The sequence below is a fragment of the Ursus arctos genome, unplaced genomic scaffold (assembly GCF_023065955.2).
Source record: "Ursus arctos isolate Adak ecotype North America unplaced genomic scaffold, UrsArc2.0 scaffold_10, whole genome shotgun sequence".
Lineage (NCBI taxonomy): Eukaryota > Metazoa > Chordata > Mammalia > Carnivora > Ursidae > Ursus > Ursus arctos.
In genome coordinates this window covers 37,488,808-37,508,766 of record NW_026622764.1, presented here as the reverse complement: position 1 = coordinate 37,508,766, position 19,959 = coordinate 37,488,808, and the positions used below count along the sequence as shown (strand labels likewise).

General features: G+C 35.7%; 1 long non-coding RNA gene across 1 annotated transcript in view; it reads left to right on the top strand.

Annotated features, from left to right (window-relative positions):
- The window catches only part of LOC123000708 (uncharacterized), an 83,244-nt gene that overhangs the window by 47,125 nt on the left and 16,160 nt on the right, over positions 1-19,959 (top strand). Inside the window, exon 2 of the long non-coding RNA XR_006408882.3 lies at positions 2,905-2,973. This is a non-coding gene — a long non-coding RNA (uncharacterized LOC123000708). The remainder of the gene's footprint in view (positions 1-2,904; positions 2,974-19,959) is intronic.

Sequence of the window (19,959 nt, the reverse complement as noted above, 5' to 3'; positions counted from 1 at the left end):
CATGACACACTTAAGCATCTCAAGAAAATGTCTGCTGCCTCAAAATGATTGATGCCCTTTTGGAAAGGAAGGAATATTAGCTTTGTTCAAAGGCATGTTGTCTTGTCTTTATACTCTTAAAACAAAAACGGCACCTTTTTTTTTCCCCAACAAGATGAAAAAAATAAAGCCTTCTATCAATCAATATGAAAAAGAATCATCATTAAAGCTACTTTAAAACTCGCTTTATTTGGGGAAACCTGTTTTAAATTGTACTCAAGAAATAAGAATGAGGAAGATGAGAGAGTTTTACGTTGTAAATACTTAGGAAGAATAAATCTAGGATGTTAATTAGAGGACCGAGGCTTAGATCTCAGTGCGGCAGTGTGTTCTATCAAAATGAATAAATGATTCCTTCTCTTCCTATTGAAGTGGATGAAGTTAGCTACCACCTTGGCCCCCAAACCTTGGTGTGGCATTCCAGATACTTCCACAACTAACCCTAATCAGTGGCCCCTGGACCTGCCCTGTGCCTCTTTCTCACCTCGGGACTTTACGGCCATGCCGTCCGTCCTCTCTCCTTGTCCTCGGTGCCCAGGCCAGATTCCTCTCTCTAAACCTTCTTCTCTAACAGAGCTAGTTGTCCTTTCCACAATATTAAAAAAACAAAAAACAAACAAACAAAAGTACATCACTTCTCACAACATACTTAGCTTGTTTAAACATACTTTATATTTGTACAGTTGTGAGCTGTATGAGCTTCTCACCTATGAAAGCTGTGTCATTTTCATCCTTGTATACTTTGAAATACCTTACACATTTAGGGTATTCCATAGATGTTGATGAAGGTCATACAATTTAAAAAAACAAAAAACAAAAAAAAAACCCTTTAATGTCTATCCCTTTGCTTACCCAGAGGTTTCTTCTTTCTATGATGCTTTTATCTACAGTTACTGGAGATTTACCATTTGCTGAAAAAATACATTTACAGTATAATAGGCACTGATGAAAAATTTAGTTCACCCTGAAATAACTAAATCGCCAAAGGAAATCATTTTGTATGAATGACAAAAGCAATGGCAGTCTCGTTTGGCCTTGTTGTGACCTTAGAATTAAAGACACACAAGGAACACACACATACACTTCGGCATCTTGCTCAAGGCATATATTGTTTTACGCAACTAATTTAAAAAGAATTGGTGCATCGAATTGAAAGAAATGTAAGGAAGAAGAGAATAAAAATAAACAGAAACTTGAAATGACAAAAAGTTCTCCTCATATAAGATATAAAAAGTAAATGTATAAAATAATCCACTGCCAGTTTAGAATATGCGAGAGATACTATCTTGTTTTGGTAACTTCCGCTGTATTAAGAAATATTATCCTGTAGCGATTTCTTTTTACCTAATTTTCAGTGCATTCTCTTAATGTGTCTTTTGTCAAAGGGGTTTTGCTTTCTATACATTGGATTTTCAATTTTGTATTTTGGCATCCTTTCCCAGCTTATCAGATATCTCACGGTTTCTCTCTAACTTGGCCTTTTAAAACTCATCTCAGTTATTTTTCAGGAGCAAACTAAAACTCTCTGGACCTGAATGCAACAGGCCAGCAGGCCCAAGTAATTCCAGCATCATTTCTAAATCTTTCAAAAGTTTTTCAGAGATAGTTCAATGCTTCAGGCTTTTCTAATATTTTAAAATCTGTTATAAGGCTTTGGTTAAGCGATTACTTGATATTACTATATCAGAGGCTGGAGCATGACAGAAGCATGGGAAGATTTCCAAATGGGAAAGAGAGAGGTGTAAAAAACCTAATTTATTTATGTTGAAATTGGATTATAATCTTCGTCGTAATTACCAAATGTATGGAAAGCAAATATTCTTGTATTTTTTATAACAAGGGAGCATATGCTAGATGCATGATGTGTTCCCTTAGGTGATTTTATTTTTAAGCCATCTTCTCTTTACCTCCCAGGGGCAGTCCCCTTTTTCCTTCTGTATTTGCTGAGGAATTACTCACTGTTGACAGAAGCTAGACACCCTAAAGGAAATATCCAGAATACTAAGAACTGTACAAAGAGGAGTAAAACATTGGACTCTGAAATAACCAACAAAAGGAAGCTGTTTTGTGGGAATTTAAAAAAAGGCAATATCAAACTCGTCTGCCTCTGGGTGTCCGAAATATATCGATAACTAAGAATCCAACTCAAAGACTAATACAACTGGCAAACATGTGACTGTTTGAGAGCTTTTGAGCTTGCTCTTCTTACTGCCTGGAACACCCACTCCCCTGATTTTCATGTGGCTGGCCAATTTCGTCCTTCAGGCCTCAGCTCCAGTACCACATCATTAAGGAGACCAGCCTGTATCATATGTCCTTCCTTTTAATCTCTAACACATTTCTTTGGAATATTTAATGTTATCTGATACTATTTTTTTCTTTATTTCTTTCTTTGCTTTATAAAATAAGTTGCTTATCTGTTATGTTATCCTCTGTATCCTTGGTGCCTACATGAATGCCTGACGTATATAGAATATTAATTGATTGAAGAAACACACTCCTTTATGGGTATTAATAGATCTTAACTGCATCATACCTCTTTATATTTGTCCTTGCCCTTGACACTGTGTGTATGTGTGTGTGTGTGTGTGTGTGTGTGTGTATATATATATATATATATATATATATATATATATATATATACACATCACCTGGGCCACTTATCACTCTCTGGCTTTATGTAATTTAAAAATCTCCTCTATTAAACTATAAATTTCTTGAGAGCTGGGTTTTCTTTTATTTATTTTTGAGGTATTCATGTTTCAAAGACATAGATACACTAAGTGCTCAAATAATATTAAATAAATGAATGTAAATTACATTAACAGCAAATTTAAGAATGATTATTTCTACTTTTCCCCGCAGCTTAAGGATGGTCAGTTTTCTGAAAGTCTCTGAGATGGCACCTATATGATGACAGCACTAGCCTACACTGTAAGTAAACTCTACTGACTCTCCAACCCTTGTAAGGGTCATACAAAAGTGTTTAAAATTCCAAATAATTTCTTTTATTGAATAGGAATTGGATGAGAAATAAAACATGCCATGTGAGATAGTGAAGTAGTAATATAATTATGAAGGTAGTCTGTTTTTCAGTGATAATATTTATTAAAGAAATTTCTCTGGTGACCAGAGAAGGGCCCTTAGCAGAAGACAACCTTAAGAGTAGCACATGAACAGACCCAGATTTTTGTTAAAGTTTTAAACTTGAGTTTGAAACCTTAATGGGCATCATCATTTCTTCATTGCCAGCATAATTCTCTCAGTCTGGGCTCTGGCAGGGAAATCAGACAACTCTCACTGCAACCTGGGGGTTGACATTAATTAAAAACATAAAATCATGAAGCATCTGTGGTGGGTTTAGATGCCAAATGAGATGAAGTGATTTTAAAAGTAAACTTCTTACAAAGGTAACCGAATGTCAGAATGTTATGCTTTTCTCTAAAATAACGATAACTACCATGTCTTTCTGTAGTACATCATACACACATTCTACAATCGGCATAATTGGTACCACTAGACCTTTTAATGTTCCTGAGAGACAAGTTACAAGGATAAGGGTATCAGCGCTTATTTTAGGCCTAAAGAAAGTAAATACATCTACTTCTTCATGTTGTTTCACACAGTTCAGCAGTGCCCCCTTATCAGCAGTTTCACTTTGTGAGGTCTCAGTTGCCTGCAGTCAACCTCGGTCCAGAAGCAGATGATCCTCCTTTCTGACATATCCTCGGAAGGTCAATGGCAGCCTAACGCTACATCACAACGTCTGTGTTCACCTCACTTCATCTCATTGTTTCACATCGTTGCAAGTACTGTTGAATCCAGTACAATAAGATATTTTGAAAGAGAGAGACCACATTCACACAGCTTTTATTACAGTAGATTGTTACAATTGTTCTATTTTATTATTACTTTTAACCTCTTACTATGCTTAATTTATAAATTAAACTTTACCATAGGTAGGTATGTATAGGAAAAAACACAATGTATAGAGAGATTTGGGTACTCTCTATGGTTTCAGGCATCCACCGGGGGTCTTGGAACATATCCACCATGGATAAGAGGGGACTACCATATAAGCTAATAGAACAAAATGTCCATTAGTTTCCATATCCTGGGCTCAAAGGTTTATGTAGCAAATAGCAGGAATGAGAAGCACCAGATTTCTTTTTTAGTGCTTTTTATCCCAAAGGATGAAAGGCCCCAAAGCATGGGTACAAAAAAAAAAAAAATAGTTTTTGTTACAGCTTTTACCATTTATGAGATATGGTAAGTGGGACTTGCCTTCTCTGGTGTTTTTACTATAGTTATCTAACCTTAGGAGCACAGAATGAATGATGTAGGCAAAAGATACACAGACTGCCATGTTGAAATTATACTAGTTTAGTTCCTGTCAGCAAGAGGAAATAACCATCTGCCTGTAGTCCAAAATAATATCACACTTGAAAAGAGAAAAAGAGAAAAAGTATCACTGTATTCATGGACAATAGGATAGACACCAGCCCGGTGACACTATCTTTAATATTAAAAAAAAAAAAAAGCCATGAAAGGAAATAGTATTACTTCTCTCTTGCAAATGAAGACATTGACGATCAGCAAAATAAGATGATTTCTTCAAGATCGTACAACTGGAAATTGTTGAAAGGAAGGCAGGAAGGAAGGGGTTTGAATGGAAGGATATTAGAGAAGAAGGTCAACATGTAGAGTGATCAACTGTCTTGACTCATGGAGACGTGGGACTTTCGGCTAACCTGGCACAGTCATGGACAAAGGATGAGAGCAGGGCAACCTACATAAGGACATATAAACCATGCCAAGGAGTTTAGAATTTATTCCAAAAGAAAAGGTTTGCCACTGAAGTGTTTTAACACAGGAGTAACACGACTTGACTCAAGGACAGGGTGGTCCGCCACATTTGGCACACTATTGGCACACTGGCCCTTCATAGCACTGGTGGAAATCAAATGGAATTTACAAAAAGAAAATCAATGGGATGAGTTCTTGAACCACAAGAATGGAGGTCAGACTACACCCCAAAAGGTGAAGGTGAAATTTTTTTGAAAGATAAAATATTCTTTTAGATTTGCAATTTATTTGAACATTCCCATTTAAAACCTTTAAGATAACTGGAGAAATGACTGAAGGGACAGGTCGTGAATAACTTTTGGCCTAACAATTGGCAATATATCTTAGAGAATTAATTCATTCAGTAATTGAACTCTTGAAAACAAGTTCATTCAGAAAAAACATAAACTTCACGTTGAAAAAAAAGAATGACTTAGTGCAAATAAAACCAATAATATTGTAATAAATAAGTAAAGTATGCAACCAGAATATTTTCTTTCTGTAAGAAAGAAGCCCTTTCCTGTTTACTTTTTCCTGCTATTTTTTAGCATAGTTGCTAGAAATTTGAGTTTCTTTGTAACTGTGCGAGTGAATCAAATCCTGATACGAACTTCTTTCTTATTTCTTCCATTGTCAAAGTACTGCAGCTCATTGTAAAATAGTTCCACAAAAAGTTAAAACATAAGAATTATATTATCCAACAATTCCACTCTCAGGTATATACCCTGAGAAATGAAATCATATACCCTCACAAAGACTTATCTATGAATGTTCATAGCAGAATTATTTTTATGCTCATTCTTATGCTTTTGTTTAGCATAGTAATATACTTATTTTTATTCTTAACCAAAAAGTATAATCAACCCAAATGTCCATCAACTGAAAAAATGGATAAACAAAATGTGGTATATCCATGTAATGGAATATTGAGCTATAAAAAAATGAAATATGGACACATGTTACAACATGGAAACTATTATGCCAAATAAAAGAAACCAGTCACAAAAGAACAAATATTGCTTGATTCCATTTATATCAAATGTCCAGAAAGGCAAGTCTACTGAGACAGAAATAGATTAATGATTGCCTACAATTGGGAGGACTGGAATAAAATGGGAGTAACTGCTAGTTGGGGTGAGTGAAATACTCTAAAATTGATTGTGGTGATGGTTGCACAACTCTGTGAATACACTAAACCATTAAATTATGTGCTTTAAATGGATGAATTATGATATGTGAATGATAAAAGAGCAGTTTTTTAAAAAACAAAGTGAACTTCTAAATTCAAAAAGAAGTGCATTTTGAAATAAACTCTAAATGACATGAAAAAAAAAAAAGTACTGCAGCTCAGAGACATTCTGAAGAGCTTCCCCAGATGGGCATCTCTGCCACCTGAGAAATCCTGACCCCTCTTAGTTTTTGTGATTCATTTCTTTTTAAACGTACAGGTTTAAACAAATCATCATCCACAACAGCAACAAAATGCAGCAGAAACAAATACTCCAGAAGTTTCCTGATTTTCCTTTCCTGCAATAAAAAATTGTCTTCATATTTCTGTTTTGATTCAATCGCACGTAGTCTAATGCTGTTCGTGTGTTAGGGTTCATGTTTTGAATGTCATGATTCAAGACACGTGGCACCCTTTACACCATTGCACTTTTATTGGATATAAATTAGCCTTTCACTTTAACCAGCTCCTGCAACATCATGTGCCGCGAGCGTCATTCAGGATTCCTCTTTAAGAAAGGATGCTTCTGCTCAGAGGCACCTAAGAGAACAATTTGTCTACTGAGTCAGATTCTGGATTCCCTCTGAGCATTCATGCAGTGCTGAGAACAAATGAATTCTCACACGCTTTGAATTAATGTGGTTAGGAGCTAGTTTGTGGAGCATTCGAGCAATTTGTCTAGTCACTTAGATATCTTAAGCATCTCTGAAATCCAAATACCATGGGAAAATTTATTTGAAATTTCAGATAATCTATCTGGAACAACAGTAGTAAATGAGGTAGGTAGAGAGATTGTTGGGAAGAGTACTTTTTTGGGGTGTTTTTCATCACACTTTTAGATCACAGTACAATTAATGGAATAAAATGATTTAACACCCTGGGTATCTAGAGGAAACCATTTCCAATCCCCTTCCTGATTGCAGAATGAGCCAGAATTGTTAGACAATTCTCTTTAATTTTACTTCAGCTCTAAATTTCTGTTCAAATACAAGGAAACTCTCAGGGAAACAAAGCATATGCAAACAGACAAACCTCCTAGTTAATGAAATGCCTCCATGAGGATTGCAATCAATAACAGTATAATCTATGTTCATAAATAAGAGTACAGGCTCAAAAGAGCATGGGGCAGTGATGAATTATTCAGGAGGTCTTGCTTTGCTGCCATGCTGCTGTTTCCATGCTCAAAGCTCGTCAATGACAGAAACACCTGGCTCGGGACTCACTGACTCCAGCCTCCTCTGAATAGCTACATCTCTTTCTTTCTTCTTGGTCTCAACGTAATTTATCCACAGAGCCCAAGGCTTTTGCAGCTTATCTGAGGGTAAGCTCCAAAGAGAGCCACTGAACTCCAAGAGGAGTAAGTCACTTTCCGCAGGTCACAGCCCCACATGTGGAGCTATTATTTATGGTGGGGAACTGTTTACTGTAGAAAGTACCACTGACAGTGTATAGAAGCCTGGGACCTAATAAACACTTTAATTTCTAGGGACTGTCAGGCAGGGTTAATGTGAGTAGGGAGCGGGAATTGGGAGCTAATAGGGGAGAATAATAGAAAATGAAACTATTCCCCTTGCCAAATGTCTGTAATTTGTGCCTCTTCCATTAGTTTCACGACTAGAGAAGACATTGTAATAATAGCAACACCACAATTCCTCCAAGGATTATAGAGAGTTTTGCCCTTCTCTGGACTTCCTAAAGTGATAACCGTGATAGTCTGTGTACAGTCAACAGTGTTTGGGAATTGGAAAGGGCCAAAACCTATTAGCTGGCCTAGCCCACAGTGTAAGCATTTTGTTCAAGTCAGCCTTCTTAAATGATCCTAGGAGTAGAGATTTTGCCACATCTTCTGGGAAGCAATTATAAAGCCAATAATTTTTAGTGTTATTAATTTTTCATATTCAGGCTAAATTTTCCTTGGCTCTATTCCTTCCATTTATTAATACTTATTGGCTACCCTAAATCATGTGCATTTGCACAAAACTAACATTTGTAAATTATTACTTTTGATAAAATAGAAAGATATGCCAGTCTCTTTCTCAGGTTGAATTACAGTTTGGATTTCTCCTAAAATACAACAATTTCAAAATACATGTTAACTTTGAAAGCATCTGACTGTCTGAAAGCTTCTCTCTAGAACTTTAGTCTCAAAATTTCGGTTGATTAAAGTGGACTACATAGATTCTCTCGGGATTTTCTGTGTGAAATATTTTTATTAAAGTTCACATGCCAAAGACCACAAGCAGCGTTGGCTTCCACTTGCTGGACTCCTAACTCACAGAACAAGCATCAAAAGCCTTTCCTATCTGATCACCAGAAGAAATTGTTCACGGAAGGTCAGCAGTTTTTGACCCAGTTCCTGGCCTGCAGGACTCTGCAACAGAAAATAAAATCGGCCGTACTTCAATGCCCTCTTCTAAAACTCCCAAGTGAGGGGAGAAGATAAGGGGCTTCAGAGTCTTTCACATCTTTTTTCATGTCAGAGAGAAAGGAAAACTGATCAAGCACCCCCTAGACATGACTGTATTCGGTCATAATGTATTCGGAAAAAAAGCTAACTGTCCAATATACAACTACCTGCACTATTCTAAACTGAGAAAACGGCACTCTGGTTTGAGGCTGCTAAAAGAAAATCTTTCTTAAGTATGTCATTAAATTTAGTAGGGAAACGTAGAAGTTAAAGAGAAAACATGGGCGAGATCTCGTATGTGTATTTTCACAGTCTTTTATCACTCTCCATTTCTTTCACATTCAGATCATGACGCGGAGTAGCCAGGACAATTAATTAGTTACCATATATAAATAGTAACACTTTTAAGTTCCCGCATATGAAATCAAAGAGGTAACCAACTCTGGGCTTTCCAATGTTTCGTTACTGTAGCAACTCCATGTGCATGAATGAGAATCAAAAGGAATCACATATAAAGAAGTGCACACAGATCTGAGCCCTAATAAATAAAAATGTGGAAGACCACAGCTCTCAATTAAAATTGCACTAATTGCTCATAATTTCTTTTTTGAATCAATCTGTTTTCTTATTTTAATATCATGGTATTATAAAAATCCATCTATATTCTTTTTAAAAATGGTATCGTGGTAGGAACACCTAGCATATCCACTCTCTTGACAGATTTTTAAGGGTACAGTATAGTATTGTTACCCATAGGACAAAGTTATAGAAACCTGCCATACAACAATTGTTCATGAATTTGTCAATCCTCAGCAGATAGGAATCAAGCTACTTTCAATTATAATATGTATTAAAAATATCTAAAACCCATATTTTAAAAATATGTAATATGTAGAATCTCGAATAGTGCTTTCAGAAGATAGATCAGGTACTTTAATCTCATTTGTCAAACGCAGTTATTAAAATTATCCTCTACGTGTGCTCTAACTTTTCTATCTTAAAGTTGCCTCTCTCTCATTATATTCCAACCATTTAAAATTTCAGTGCAAGTTTATTGTAGCAGGTCACATCAAAAACATTAAACTCCCTAACTTCAAATCTGGTGACATTTCATTTTATCTTGTAGGAAGCTATTCAGGCGGTAATTATAATTTCTGGTTTTAGTTATTAATATGTCAAAGAAGACCAAAGAAAGTTTATTTTTCATCCTAAAACTTGCTGAATTTAAACTGAATTTAAACCCTGCATAATAGTTTGCAAAGATATGTCGTCACTTATTTTTTTTTTTTAAGATTTTATTTATTAATTTGAGAGAGTGGAGTGAAGGGCAGAGGGAGAAGCAGACTCCCTGACGAGCAGAGAGCCCGATGCGAGACTCGCTCCTGCGACTCCAGGATCATGACCTGAGCGGAAGGCAGACACTTAACCAACTGAGCCACCCAGGCGTCCCTTTCGTCACTTATACTGAGGTGGCCAAACTGTACAATTCTTTATGGAATAATCAGTGGCTTACATTGTTATTTTTTAGAACAATACTATCAATAAATATGTCCAGATTTGTTTATTAGTAATCTGAAACCAGGCCATTTACAATAAGGAGAAGTATGACAGCCTACAGGAATTTTGAAGTAAAAGATAAAAGGGGTTCCTGAAGTTTGTGAAGGGAATAAATGACATGATTTTTCCCTTACCTTACTGTAAAAAATTAATTAGCTAAAAGCTTAAAGGATTTAGTTTTTAAAAAGTTATTAATCCCTCAAACATAATTATGTGCTTTGATATCTTTTAGCCGTTGCCCAGACGCATGGGCAGTTGCACGCCATGCCATTAGAATACATCTCCAAGTTCACTTTCTGCCGTTTTCATTTTGTCTGTAAACGGTTTTATCCTTGTTATGTCTGCCCCTTATAACAGCACAGATCTATAAATGCTATCAGTTAAAATATCTGGAAATATGTAACATGTCTATAAAGAAAAATACTAAAATCAACAGGAGTATTAAGAACTAGCATTTGGCTCCAGCCGTCAGATCTCCACCGCCCTCCAAGATGGGCCCTCTGTTGTGACGCCCTTCGCCCTTTGTCACCTGGGCAGAGCTCCGCTGTTTTTCCCCTTCAGGCCTTTGACCAGATTGCTCTTCACCTGTGTCTTCCTCTCCTCATCCTGGTCTCGGTTTATTTCTTACTCCTCAGATCTGTAACCACGCTTTATACATAGGAACTTCTGCCTCCCACTCCCTACCCAGTCACTTTCTGCCTCCTTACTCTGTTTCATGTTCCTGTAACACTAACCCTGTGAAAATAATCTTACAAATGAATGTCTTTACCTGTCAACTATGCCCCTCAGTGAAAGCCCCATCAGGCAGAGACCTTGACCCTCTGACTGACCACAGCAATACAGCATCTGAAACAGGGCCCTAGCAAAGTGTAGGTACTTGATAATGTGAGTTGAAAAACAATATGTGAAGGAATAAATGAAAAAAGAATTAAAAATCGCATGTAATCCTATCACTCAGAAATAAATTCTGTTAATTCCTTTGGTATTATTTATTTCTCTCATTCCTTTTGTTTCATTAGGGAACTATGATAATAAAAGAGTTTAGGGGCGCCTGGATGGCACAGAGGTTGAGCGTCTGCCTTCGGCTCAGGGCGTGATCCCGGAGTGATGGGATCGAGCCCCACATCAGGCTCTTCTGCTGTGAGCCTGCTTCTTCCTCTCCCACTCCCCCTGCTTGTGTTCCCTCTCTCGCTGGCTGTCTCTATCTCTCTGTCGAATAAATAAATAAAATCTTTAAAAAAAATAATAAAAAAATAAAAGAGTTTAATCTAGTTAAATAGTGAAACAAATGTGGTTATACATGATAAAAATTAATATAATTATTTTTACAAAGTAAAATCATACCATAAATATTGTTCTGTAACTTGCAATTTTTATTTATCCATAATATATTAATAAAAATTTCAGCATGCCATTGAACTCATAGCTGAATTTTATGGCAGCAGAATATAATTATTTATTTTACAATAGTATTAGTTAATATTTCGTGGGTGCTTATTACACTATGTTCTGGGTTAAAACCTTACATTAATTACTTCATCTATGTTCTCAGTAAGTCTGATATTGTTCTGTTTTATAAATTATCAAGACTACCTTAAAATTAAATGGCAGAATTCAGATTGAACCCTGTTCAAAGAGAACGTTTTATTCTATCTATCTATCTATCTATCTATCTATCTATCTATCATCTATCTATCTTTCTATCTAGCCATCAATCCATCTAGCCATCCATCCATCTAGCCATCCCTTCCAGGAAAAAGAAAGTTATTCTAATTTATATTGCCATCAGCCCTTTCAGAGAATCTAAGTTTTTGGAATCTAAGTCAATTTTGGATACTTCATTTTGTATTTTTGACCGGTAGGTAGGCATTAATTATTATCTTACCTTTTTAATATAATTTTATTTCTTAGTAAATTTGAATAATTTTCCAAGATGTTTTGGCATTTGCATTTTTTTGTTAGTGTAATAAATCTTATTTGAAGATTGTTGATTTATGATTACTTCTTAACAGCTTATTACGTTCTGTTAATTAGAAGCTCCATAATTCTACCCATTTTGCAGACTTACATACACATATTGCAAGTAATGGCTTAACCACATTTAAGCCAATATGATTAATTAGACTTTCTGAATCTGTTTCTTCCTGGGTGGAAAATGCTGTAAGGTGGCGTCAATTTGTCTGAATGGTTAAGATCAGGGGCTTTGAAATGGCTTTCTCTGGATTTTCCTATCAGCATGGCCTCCGCTGACCACTCCATATACAATAATTTCCACATTCGCCATAACTCTCTGGCCCTTTATACTTCTTTAATTCACCTTTGACCTTTATGAGCACATGACATACAATAAATTATTTGGTTTTCTCTTCTATCAAATACAGATAAGTGCCATGAGTGCAGAGTCTCGGTTTGCTAGTGCTGTACCCACCACCTATGATACATATGGATCAGGCATCCAAAAGATGGCTGCCTAGAGCAGGAGGCTAAGAGAATAGACTGAGTCACAGCACTCATGGCATCCCTTTGAACTGAAAACCTACTTTCTCTATACTACATAATCTTGAACAAGTCACTTCACCTCTTTGAAAATTTAATTTCATATTATACAAAATGTAGATATTTAGGTATGTACATAAACTATGAGTGTAATGAGTTTATATAAATTATTTGGTTAGTACATTGTTAAAACAAACTAAAGTTGGTAACACAACATAATTGATATTTTTTGGCAAATGGAAGTGTCTACTTATTTTATTAGACTCATATAGAAAGTGTACCCAATAAGAATTTTTAAGGATTTTGAGTTTGTTTTAGTTTGATTGTTTTGTTGTGCTTTTTTTTTTCTGTGCTATCTTATTATAACAGTAATAGGAGAAATAAAATTCCTTTTCCCTATCAGGATAAAAAAATACATAATGTTGCAATGAGTGGTCCAAGTCCATGTTTATCTCTGACAGCATTTCTGACCAGTAGACCACAACTTTACGTTTATTTCCACTATCTGGTAAATATATTTTCTTTGATAAACTAACTTGAAAAGGTCTTTACATAACATTAATAATCACATATTTTATAATGATCACTGAAAAATAAGGGTTTTAAAAACTATGTCATTAGTGATTAATACAGGCTTCTTGCCTTAGAACAATACCCCTCTTTATTCTACTTCAACATAATAAATCCATAAGAATTCATTATGATTTTTTAAGACTTTGTCCTATCTAAGTGTAAAATATTAAGTTACGTTATTTAACTTTAAAAGGGACCATGTGTATCATTAGAGAGCATAATGAAATGGCTAAGAGCAGAGAGAATCTGTGGCCAGACTATATAAGTTTTAATCTGCTTCTACTACTTAATAACTGCACAGCTCTCAGCAAATTACTTAAACCCTTTGGGGCTCTATTTCCCCTTTCATAAAATGATAAGGCTAATAACTATATTTACTTCATAGTGTGATTGTGAGGATTTAAGATGTTAATATAAAAACAATAAGGACAGTACCTGACTTTGGTAAGGACTGTATCATATAATTCTCTAGTACATAAAGTCAAATTCACTGTTTCATAAGGAGAAAAGCCACTCTTCATCAAGCTTTCACTTAACCATGGAAAAGCTTTTGATGTAGCCTTCTAACTCATTTGGTTTAAGTCAATATCTTTTTCTTTACAAGTGTTGACATTCCCCTGTGGCAGGAAAATCAACATTTTGAGTCACTTGCTTTAAATAACGGATTCAGGCCCAGCTTTGGCATCTATCCATTTCCAATTCATTTTCAAAAACCTTTTAAATATTTTTAAGCCCCATTCCATCTAAGTATTGGAATATTTCGGGGCACCTGGCTGGCTCAGTCAGAAGAGTGTGCAACTCTTGATCTTGGGGTCATGAGTTCAAGTCCCACGCTGTATATAGAGATTATTTAAAAAAATAAATAAATAAACTTAAAAAAAAGTGAGATAAATAAATAAATATATATTGAAACATTTATTTTTTTCCTTTTCTTCATGACTATGCCATAATACTAGTTACCACACTATGCCCAAACTTAGAACAAATAGCTGTCTGGAGTTATATTCATAATCCAATTTATTAGCAAATGTATTAAAATTAATGTATAGAGGGATTTAGATTTACATGAAATAGTCAGAAATGAAGCTTCTCCTAATACACCCAAGGAAAAATAAAAGGAGGCAGGGCTGTCTTCGGGAACTTGAGGTCACATCCTTACTAGTTCATGCAGAAACAAATTGTTTGCTTTACAGCAATAGATAACAAAAGCCCATATTAAAAATGACAAATACAATGCCGGGAGAGAAGAAAACATACTGATAAAGGCAACCATGTTGTAGACAACTTCTCTAGAAAATCACTTGTTATCCTAAGCAGGTGGCAATCCATATTCACGTTTATGACAAGTTGTGACAAAACCTTTATTCTTGCAGCTTTCTTCTAATGTAGGATATCTGATTTGAAAATGATTTCAATATATAATCTCTCAGCTAAGCTTTGGCATCATATCACCATCTTCTATTGCTGTAGTTCAAGAACATTGATTCTAAAGGCTGATACAGAATGTTCATAACCATGGGGAAATAAACAGGAAACAGGAGGAAATATGAGGAGAGAAACAGATCTATACCAAGAATACTAAAAAGGTCTTCAGTGACTATAAAAATGAATATTAATAATACAGAAGAAAAATACAAAAAAAAAAAAAAGACTGCCAATTGTCAACCATTATTCAAGATTCATATAAAATGCTATCTCAGTCTTTAAACTTTTGTTATCTCTAAATTGAACGAGCTCAACTTCCTCTGAACCTATACAACACTTTTTAAATGACTGTTAGGACACCTTTTATCAGTGAGTCTGGATCATTTTAGTATTTCTGAGGATAAGCACTAGTTCCAGTAGATGGTTAATAGATGTTTGTGGAGGGGCGCGGTCGGTTGAGCATCCGACTCTTGGTTTTGGCTCAGGTCATGATCTTGGGGTCATGAGATTGAGCCCCACGCTGGACTCCGTGCTCAGCACAGAGAAAGATTTTCTCTCTCCACCCCCCTCCCCCGCTTCCGGTTGTGCTCTCTTGCTCCCTCTCCCTCTCTCTCTCTCAAATAAATAAATCTTTAAAATAAATAAATAAACAAATCTTCGTTGAACATGTACTTATTAATATATGTTCTATCTGTTCTTCCCTACTCCTCACACATTCACAAGACATTGCAAACTCGAGTGTGGAGATAGTATTCTATTCATATTGTTGACACCGGCAGTCATCAGAGTCATTGTAGAAAATCAATGCTTGTTTGTAAATGAAGACCACAGTTATATTTTTCACACAGATTATTGCATTTGACATAAAAACCAAGAATGCAAATATGAGGCAAAAACTGTGCAACTATTGATAATTCACATTTTATGGTGACTAACATAACATAATAAAAATTATTATTAAAAAAAGAAAATTCACATTTTAAGGAAATCAAAGCTATAACATTCTAAAATCAGTTCAAATTAGTTATATTTATTTTGCAATGCTCACTGTGGTATTTGTATTTAAATCTTTCTTTCATTAAGAAAATTAAAAACTTACACACTGATGTGTTCCAATGCTCTACCATAGAAAATTTCTTCCATTTTGTTGTTTTTGTTGTTGTTAAGGAAAGCTCTGACAGATTTTACTCATAACATTATTGCTGTTTACACTTCTTTTGGCTTCTTTAAAATAGAATCTTATAGCAGATTGTGAAGTGTTCATTTCTTAATTATTATCACCAAAAAGCTCTAAAGGGACTAAGAGATTATTTTGTAAGTTAAACTTTAGACTTATCCTTAGCTGTTGAAATGATCATGTCAATGTCAACTCACAGAATCTTAGTAACCCTATGCTACTGAAAAACATCAACAACAAAGTATCTGTGTAGTTTCCTGACAAGATATATAAAATGACATTTTTTATGATTAATAAAAACTTCTTCTATTAACCCTGTAAGTGCTCTTGAACAAGTAAATTAATCTTTTTAGCACTTATTTTCCCCTCTATATCTTTTTGTCCAGTTAGCTCATTGCCGAACATCTCACATGGGTCTCTGCTTCTTTTTCTGCTGTATCTCACTATATTGAATTATAATGCTAGCAACACATCCCGCTCCCCAAATCTCAGAAATTAGATTAGGTACACCACTATATGCTTGTAGGGCATCCCGTTATCATCCCGTTCCTCTTTTACAGCATTTATTACATAATAGGTATCAGCCTATCTACAGGCTGGTCTCTCATTCTCGATGCTACATTCTTTAAGGGCAAGAATTGTTTCATGTTACTCAGAGGTATCTGTGCTATGGTATGGTAAAGGTATCAGGTTATTTTATTTACATTCTTTGGCAAAGTTCTTTTTGGTATTCATATTTGAATTTAATGCTTCATTAAGAAAGTGTAAAACTTACATAATCATGTATCCTAGTGTCCACTGGAAAGAAATGGCAATACATATAACACTTCTCTAGATAATAACTATTTGCTTGTGAAGGGAGATCATGATTATTTTCCTAATACAGAAGACTACATTTCACATAAGTGGTTTCAAAAAAACATTTGCTGAAAGTTACTTTAAAACTGAGTAAAATCTATGGTAAAAGGATTGTTTTTATACCAGATATAGAGAGTGGCTGTCCAGAAAGGACAACAAGAAGTCTAAAATGAGAAATACCATTTTGACTTGCCATAGTAAAGGAAACTCTATAAGAGGTCCTCCCTTAAGAATCAAACTTTTACAATATAACATTAGAATATTATAATGTAGCAACAATGGGGATGCATCTTGGAATATACTTACCAGAAGTAAGAAATGAGAACCAGGAAGATAATTTAAAAGTCATATGTGATCATGAGTGAGGGAGAAATATGGCCACCATATCCCTGGAAGTATCAAGGAGTGATGTCATGAAGTTTGACCACTCCTGGCCCAAGCAACTTATCTCTCCAACATTAAAAAAGCATACCCAAATCCATTTACCATGAACTGGTTCCATGTTCTTAATGAGTGATTTTTGTCATTTTTAATTTTGCCAAGTAAATTTTTCTACAGGGAATGATTTTTTAAATTAACTGTATGTACTCCAGCCCAAAAAATATTTAAAAGATAAAAGTGAAGATAGGGCCTCTACATTAAGTAAAGGCCAGCATAAATACTTACAAATTGAGGTAAAACTTTAAAATGAGGGTAACTTGACTTTTCTAGCTTAGGGTTACATCTTAGAGTTCTGTTCCCATTCGTAGCAGAAGACTTTGTGGGTACTAGACTGTCATCAATCATTAAAACTCAACTCTATTTATTCAATCCTGCGTCAAGTTGATATACTTCTTCCCTATTTGTCAGAAGTGAACCAAGATACTGAGTTACTTATGATCTCATCCAAAATCTTAAGAACTAGATATGGGCAACACTGTGATGGTAGTGATTTATCTTTGGTAATATAGTTATATCCTCATTTTATTATACATTTCAACACAGACCTTTAATGGTATAGTGCATAGAAACTAGGCATTGAAGAAATTATCCCTCAGGATATAAATCCTGCCTCAGTGACTTATTAGTTTTGTGATCTTAGATATATTGCCTGAGGCCACGTTTCCTCTTCTATAAAGTAATGATTATACTTTCCTACAAACTGAGGAATTGTAGAGGTAAATGAGATAACCTTTATAAAGTACCTAGCGGCGTGATGGATGCGGCATAAGCCCTCAATAAATGAGAGCAGTGGAATTGATTTCTCTAAAAAGCCTTACTCTTAGCATCTAATTCTCTGCTTACAGGTATGTGGGTTTCACTGGCTGCTGGAAAAAAAAAAAAAAGTTAAACTTTTCAAAATACTAAGGAAGTACAATGTAATAAACAGAGATGTACATTTAAAACGTAAGACTACCATTTACTAGTTTTATCACATCAGATGAGACATTGGACTTCAGCTTCTTATCTGTAAATTGGGCCTAACAAGATTATTATGCATCCAAGATCTGTGACTGTGTGTTCATCTGTCTGAAGCAAAATGTTCAGTAAGCACCAGCCTCTCTTCCAGTTGCTGTAATGGAACTCTCTCAGGCAGCCCTGCTGTCCTTCATCTCACGTGTGTGTCAACTATGTCTGACATGGTTACTTTCCTGGCTTCCCCTGGCAGGTAGTGTAATTCTGGAAGGCATACTTTGCTGCTAGGCGAGAGCCCCAGCATTATTCTTAATACATCCCTCCAGGCAGCACATCCTAATTCATAAGAGTTGGTAGAAAATTTGTAACATTTCTGCCCTCCCTTGTAGAATGAGCAGAAAACACAAATGACTTCAATGAGCAGGTAGTTAAAGTAAATAAGTGAAGCTAAAACAGGGAGAAAGAGAAAAATGGCAGTGGGGATGTGGCCTCAAGTGGAGGGAGTAATATTGCGGTGTAGGACCCATAAATCTGAGGGAGCCTGTGCTTTCTAAAGTGGTAGCTGGGGATCAATTCTTGAAGGGTTTTGTGGCCATTCAAGAGTGGAGTGGTGTTGGGGCGCCTGGGTGGCGCAGTCCTTAGGCGTCTGCCTTTGGCTCAGGGCGTGATCCCAGCGTTCTGGGATTGAGCCCCACATCAGGCTCCTCCACTGGGAGTCTGCTTCTTCCTCTCCCACTCCCCCTGCTTGTGTTCCCTCTCTCGCTGGCTGTCTCTGTGAAATCAATCAATCAATCAATCAATCATCAATCAATCTTAAAAAAAAAAAGAGTGGAGTGATGATGCTGGTTCATGCAAGCATTCAAGGAAAGCTAACATGTGTTAATTTTTAAATGTTGGCAGCTAATTCAAATGTAAAACACTTGCAAGTCCAACTAAAATAAATCTATGGGCTGTATTCAGACCTCAAGCAGAAACTCATACCTTTGCAGCCACAGCAGCTAAAATCTGAATAACAAAGAGTCACTCAACTCTCTGAAACTGTTTCTTATAGCTCAGTAAACTCAAAATAAGAATAATAATAAAAACATCTTTAAGGAAGAATCCAAGAGGAGGAATTTTAGATCACTATGGTTACCTTATACAGACAGACCAAAAAACTAGAGCAGGAGTTGGGAACACTGAAAGTTATCCATATGAAGGGTCCCCCTCCCCCCATAGTGCTCTTCTTGAATAAATAGATTTTGCAATTTGCTTTATAAAAACAACTGGGGGAAGAGGTGGAGGGTGGAGAACCATGTCACCTGAGAAGTGTAGGCACTGAATCAACCTTCCAGTGAAAAATATTAAAGTGGAAAATGTAAGGGTGAATAGCTTAGCCCTTTGAAAGATATATCCTGTAAGATCAGCAAATTATATGTATTTTTTCCAACTGCAACCCTGATTCACAATCTGGGGCCTTGTGGCACATCTGTCAGTACTTAGCTCCATTTTCCCCTCTGAGGCCTCACTGCAGGAGTTTCACAAGATGGAAAATTCACTTAGGCTACCTGCTCTAGATAAAAGTCTGGAATGGCGAACTCAAATCCCAAGAGCCTCTGGTACATACTTCAGTTCGACAGAGAAAAAATTTAACTGCACTTGAAAGAAAATGACCCTGGAAAATAGGTTAGCAAGGCAGCAGGAAGTGTGTGCCTCGATATGTTTTGAATTTCGAATTCTAAGTACTCTTTACAGGCAGAAAATGCTGTTTTATGCCTCCAGCTATAAGACAAAAATAAAACAGAACCCCACCACCCTCTTATCAAACCATAAACTTCCTCCAAAGAGGCTTGATTTGTAGAGTTGTATGCATGAATTATTTGTGCTTTAAAAAAAAATCACTTTGTACAGAACCAAAAGCTAACTTTATCCCAACAACTTAGATGACAGGTTTTCCTTGTCAAATGAAACTACCCATTA